The sequence below is a fragment of the Maniola hyperantus genome, chromosome Z, assembly GCF_902806685.2.
Source record: "Maniola hyperantus chromosome Z, iAphHyp1.2, whole genome shotgun sequence".
NCBI classification, from domain to species: Eukaryota; Metazoa; Arthropoda; class Insecta; order Lepidoptera; family Nymphalidae; genus Maniola; species Maniola hyperantus.
Genome location: NC_048564.1, coordinates 4,968,354 through 4,975,058, shown reverse-complemented (window position 1 = coordinate 4,975,058; position 6,705 = coordinate 4,968,354).

The window sequence follows — 6,705 nt, the reverse complement described above, 5'->3', positions numbered from 1 at the left end:
GGGGGAAGTGGAGGTGACTTATGTAGGGTTAGTAGCGTTGTCTAGTCATCGGAAGCGTTGGTGTCATGACCCAAAAGTTCAGAATGGTTCATGTTGTCTCTCGTAGTGCAAGCGTATCATTAGTTCCCCCACGAAGGCTCGGTTATATCTTAAATGTTGTAATCCTGACTTATTCGGTTAATCATCATCATCTTCTAAAGGCAGATGCCTTCATATATAAAGTTGGAATTGTTTTGTCAATTTTTTGAGGTGATGAAAAGTCACAAGTGACAAAAGTAGTAATTAACGCCGGAATTCATAGTCAAGATAGCGGCTTCTTTGTTTGAATCGGCCTCTAAAGAAACCCCTATCTTGAATATCAATTTCAGTGTATGTCTCTTTGAAGATGGTAAAAAAATAAGACCAAAGATACGAAGGTACGAACATGACCCAAAAAGTAGGAATATAATACATTTCGTACCCTTCTGGCAACGCTGAGCCGGGCAGTTGCGGTGACAGATTAATGCCGCCGATCTAATATTCTGACAGGTGCAGCCGCGGGCCGCCCACGCGTTCTGCTCTGGTGACGCGGCTGCTACAAATGTTAGTAAACGAACTTTGTCGCTTGCCTATTAATTAAATCATGGTGCCAGAGATGAGAATATTTAGAAGTAGCGTAGAAGGATTTATAATGACTACTTTGGTGACATCATAGTTCTACTCAATTCTGTATTACGGGGGTCCAATAATGCATGGGGCTGCATCCTCTAACCACCTTTTTAGTTTATTAATTAATTAACTGTATGGCAGTTGTTTCGAAAAATCGTGTAGTCCGTACAAAATGACTCTTCACGCACCATTTTAGCTCTATGGGTCAACTGTTATGTTAAAAGTGCGGTTCAGCTTTAAAATAAGGACTAAAATCGTACTCTTTATATATTTGACACAAAAAGTTAAAATAGCGCGTGAGGAGATTTGTACGCGTATGTATTTCTTTTTAAAAAATTGACATTCATATTTATTTTAATATCTAAAGCCATCGCCACTCATCGCCTAATTTAATAAATAATCATTTTGCGAGCTCATGACAGATGTTGCTAATCGGCACCGCTGCCACACTATGGGTTTTCGTGAACTTAAATTTTCTCTCCGCCTTCATAACTTTGCAAACACCATTAAGAGAATCTGCTTGTTTTAGTTGTTATACATTAATTAACTGGTGAACAGAATTGATTTCATAGATTAATTCAAAAATTTATTTAGAAAACCACTTTAAATTTTAAAAAACATATAAATTTTTGTTTGTAGGTACAACTGTTTTTCGCGGGTCCCAAATTATTCACTTTGCAATTGTGCAATCTCCTGAGGATGCTCAGGTATCGGAGCGGAGCTGCTGCTTCTATACAACAATCACTTCCACAAAAAGAAGTCAAATTTTTTGTTAAAAAAAATAGTTTTTCATAACTACTAGCTAAGTGAATACCAGCATACCCTATTTTCAATTCTTCTCGCGGATCGCTCGTCAACATCTCACTTATTTACGAGATTCGCACCCTAACGACTTCAGCTGGCGTGCGCTCTGACTAATGTTATGTGAAAATGAAAAATATAAGTTTCACAAACTTATCTGTGATAAGTGTTCGTTTTATAATCAAACGGGACTGAATGTTTTGGTACAAACAACATAAATTACCAAACTATAGACAGTACTAACAGTCAAGCAGGTTTGTTCGTGACTATGTCTAGAAAGGTATCCTTTGTTTTGCAGATTTAAATAGTAAGTAGGTACCTTCTTAAGTTCGTGTCAAGCTCCACTGATTTGGTGCCGTACCTAAAAATCAGCAAAAGCTATTGAAGCTTAAAGAAGTGATAAACAAACAGATACGCTTTATACCTTATAACATAATTCAGATATTTTTACAAACTCCAAAAATAATCTTCGCTTATGAACAAATTTCCGATACATAAACTGTCTTAATAATTATTGATCCTCAGTTGAACTTTGTTAGGATAGATCAGCAGATCAGGTTGGTATCGACGTCCAATCCATTTGCACGAAATGTATTTGCTCAACGTTTCTGATACATACAGCTAAGGTGCGTAATGCGTTTCCACTTCAACGTTTCCTATGCCCTAAATACCTATAGTCCGCGACAGGTTGAGATGGCAGTCATCATTAGGTACAGATAGACAGACAGACAACGAAGTGATCCTATAAGGGTTCCTTTTTTCCTTTTGAGGTACGGAACCCTAAAAAAAGAATTCTGTTTACAACCAAGTGAAATAAAAATGTAATGTACTCAACAAAAGTTTAAAATTTTCGTCCATTTTGTCGATCTCCATTTTCCACAACCTCAAGCTACGGTATGCTACGCACCAGCTGCGTACAAATTGCTTACACTCGATAATGGCCCTTTCAATTTGCAAGGATTTGCCGCGCTATTTGGGTAGACAATCGCAGACTTACCACATTTAAAGTATCATACTTTATAATTCAAACTATATAGGTAATTATGACATGTGCGAGTTAAAAAAAAAATCATAGGTACTAATATTGTATGTTTGTGTACTTTTACGCCTATGTAGATGAAAATGTTATTTTTGTTGCGGTTTGTTAAGAAAAGTGATTATTACTGCTTTACTTCTTCTGTGGTACGGAACCCTTGGTGCGCGAGTCTGACTCGCATTTGGCCGGTTTTTTGAGTTTACGTGGCATTGCAACGTATGCCGGGTACAGATAGTTAATATTATTATTTACTTGATGATACATTTTTGGATTTCACAAAACTTCACAACACTCAACAACAACACATACATTTTACACGTCATATTAACGCACACAGTAGACGTATCAACGAAACACATTTCCGCGTAAAACACGCTGATACGGATAATCCAAGCGCGACATAACAGAGATTGTATTACAGCAATAAGTCCGCCTCCGAGCTCGATAAACGGGGCTTAATCCCAAGATTTTTTCACACGTCCCCCGCGAGCGCGGCTGCCTTCGGGAAAACTAATAAAGAAACCATCTCGCCGCCTGCTCAAGCTTGAAATGTATTTTTTATATAATTTACCACAGATTGATTGTGCGAGGCGCATCTGATACCTTTACGGTAAGAAGTACTTTTTAGAATTGTAGACAGATTTTTCATTCTCGATACAATGAACATTTTTTAAAGTTACAATCATCGTCATTAGCAACCCGTTGCCGGCCCACTACTGAGAACGGGTACTACTACGAGTATGATTGATTATGTGAGCATTTTTTCAAAGTTAGGATCATCATCATGATCAACTACCGGTTCACGGCACGGGTCTCCTCTTAGAATGACAAAATTTTAAGGCCTTGCTGATGCATAAAGCTAAGGATAAAAATGTTGGTATGAAAAATTGTTAAATAAAAGTACAAATTGTAATACAATAGCAAGTAGCAGAATATTGCGGAGAACTCTCAGGCATGCAGGTTTCCTCACCATGTTTTCCTTTGCCGTTAAAGCAAGTGATATTTAATTGCTTAAAACGCACATAACTCCAAAAAGTTAGAGGTGCGTGCCCAGGATATTACCCGGACCTCCGAATACAGTAGGAGGCAGTCGTCTTGACTGTCACCGCTTACAAAATAAGTTACAATAAACACGTTTTATTTAATTTTATAAAACATTAATTTTAGAAGCAGATGTTGTAGAACTAAAATGACGATGCGGGCGTTGTAAACACGTCGCGATGTGTGGACGTGAGGGCGGGCGGACGGGCGGCGGGCGGCGGTCACGCACTAATTACGCCGTCACGTGTCACCGGCGCAAAACACGTCACAACCGCCGGACCAGGCACTAGCCGGCATAGTTCCAAACTTGTCGATATTTTATGCAAATTTTTGCATATTACTGATGAATTATTTTGCTATTAATTCGCATCAGTCGCCTTATGACAACATTACGAGTATGTTTTGAAAAAATAACACGAAGACCAGTAAAATATGAAAAATTCGAACAAATTTAAATTCATTTTTGTCCACCTACCAAATGCTCGCACGTATTTGAAAATTTTGAAATATATAAACTAAGGGTACTTTTGAATTTAACAAGCGAGAAAATCGGCAGCTGCTCTTTTAAAAATATATTTCAATATTTTGGCATTTGTACTATATGCTCACGCATTGCTATATACGAATCAAAATTAGCTGTACATCCATATTCAGTACAGTCAGCAGTAATCGTGACACATTAGAGCTTTGTCGCACATCGGTCTATGTGCCCTTTGTTTTAGGGTCCAAATGAATTCATAGGACAACTGTACGACGCGAACGCGGGCGCCGTGGTTAGCGACGGCTGTCCACATTCCACGCGGATATGGCCGACAACTAGGGTTGTTAACTCACCAGAAATCCAGGAGAGCATAAAATCTGATTTTCTATCTCAAATTAGATTCAGCTTCACTACTAAGCAACAACTGAGAATGTGTAGAAAAATAAACGCAGTGAAGTATCGTGAGTCGTGACTCAACACTCGTGAGATACCTAATAGAAGTGAAGCTTCTAGCCAAGACTCCACTGGCATTTATGGACAGATTACACCTACCGAGTACAGTGGCGAGTCATTGTCCTCGGCCGAGTACTCGGTTGGTATAAACACTTTAACGAGTGCAATTTCGCCGCAATTTCTCAGCCACAGCACTGTCTCAGTCGAGTGACATTTGACTGTCTCGCTTCACAACTCAGTAGGTGTAAACTGCCCATTAGTCACCATGTTCGTACTTTTCACTTTTTTCATTCAGATCTTCATCCCAAACGTTTGTAAACTTCGCTCACAAATTTATCCTACCTGCATTATAGTCGACTTCATGTTACTGATACAAAAAAGATTAATTATTTTAAGTATATTCTAAATCTATAATATAAAAATGAATCACTTAATGTGTTGGTCATCGCAAATCTTGAAACAGCTGAACCGATAAAAATAAAAAATAAAAATCGAAGCAATTGTTCAATCTAAACTCTAGTTCTGTAAATGTAACTGTAGTAACCCTATCGACAGCTGCAGCAAAAACACCGACAAAACGTTGCGTAGGCTAGCCTGCTAGTTCACCGCAAACTGCACCGGACGCCATGGCACCCACTACGCAATTAGTTGCGGCAGATAGACAAACATAATTTCCTGTATTATATTTTCAGGACATGTTGTTCGGAATGTCGCTGTGGTTGATATAAGTGACATACTGCTAGTGGATATTATTTTTTGCGCTTGTTCTGTTTTATCGCACTGTTTGTGAACGGATTCACAAGCATCGGTACCAGCCACGCCATTGTTTAACATTGTTGCCTTCTAGATAAGGACGCACTCGTGAAACATTTTTGTAATTTCGAAAAACTCACAAGTGTTGGTTTCACGCGCCGGACGTCCCGAGCTCTGCCACAGCCTCTACTTGCGCTGTAGACTAATTATATGTGGAAATGAATTCCCAAATGTCATAAATTAATAAATTCAGTTGTATACGTTGAATTTTTAATAATTGTATTACCATTTAGCTCTTCACTGTGATCTCATCTGGTGGTACGAGTTAGATGATGATGATGCAGTCTAAGATAGAAGCGGGCTAACTTGGAAGGAATAATAATTATGATAGTTTTATTAAACCCATATCCACGTAAACCCATTACACAACTTTGTCCACCGTTGCGTAGAACTGTCATTGGCGCCAATTCTCCTGTCTCAAGATTATGTAAAACTCTTAACCACCACAGCTCTGTCATTGACCTTTGCCTATTGGAAGTCTTGAGTAGGAAGTATTATCTGTAATCGTATTGATATTTGTATTTTTATTTTGTCACATAATATGTTTGTAAATGTTGTATTTACTTATAATTGGCGACTAAATTTAGTAAGTAATATTTTCAGAATTAAGTTTTTTTTTTTTAAATGTATTAGTGTAAGTAGCCGTTAGTTAATTAAATAAATAAAATAAAATAAAAATAAAATTAAACCCATACCTACTCTTCATCGGTTACTACATTGGTACCATACCGGAATGCTAAATCGCTTGGCGGCATGGTTTTGCCGGTAGTATGGTAACTAACCACACCAGACCAGACTAGAGACAAATTAGAAATGATGAATTTTCAATTTGCAACTGCCGGGAATGAAATCCAGGACCTTCCACTTATAAAACCACAGCGCTTACCACTGTGCCACGGAGTTGTCAAATATATCAACTTAAACCACTCTATAGATATGGAGAACAATATTTAGTTTATAAAGTATGTACTGCTCTAATCGTAAGTAGGCACAAATTTTACGATAGCTTTTATATTATGAAATACTAAAATAAAGACAGCGTTTACATCCTCTCAACTTTTTAGTTAGAATCTATCTAAGTAGCTTTAAAACCATTCAAACGCTTTGAATTTTATACTGAATTACAGCTGGCGTGAAACGACCGTTTGAATCGTTTTCCTTTAGCTCTCATCCTCACCCCGTGGTGTTTTTATTTTATTTCCTAATGCTTGAGGTGGTTCTGACGAGGTAATTACAGCTTTGTACAGCTTCTATCCTTTTGTACAGCTTGAGACCCGTACTCTGTAGTGAGCCGGCGATGGATTGATCATGATGATGATGAACCGTGATACATAGCTTACGTTAATGCATCTTAACGTATGTCGTTATTAATTAATAACAGTTTGGCGGGCCGAGTCGGCTGATTCAATTATGTAACGTTTGGAGTATAATC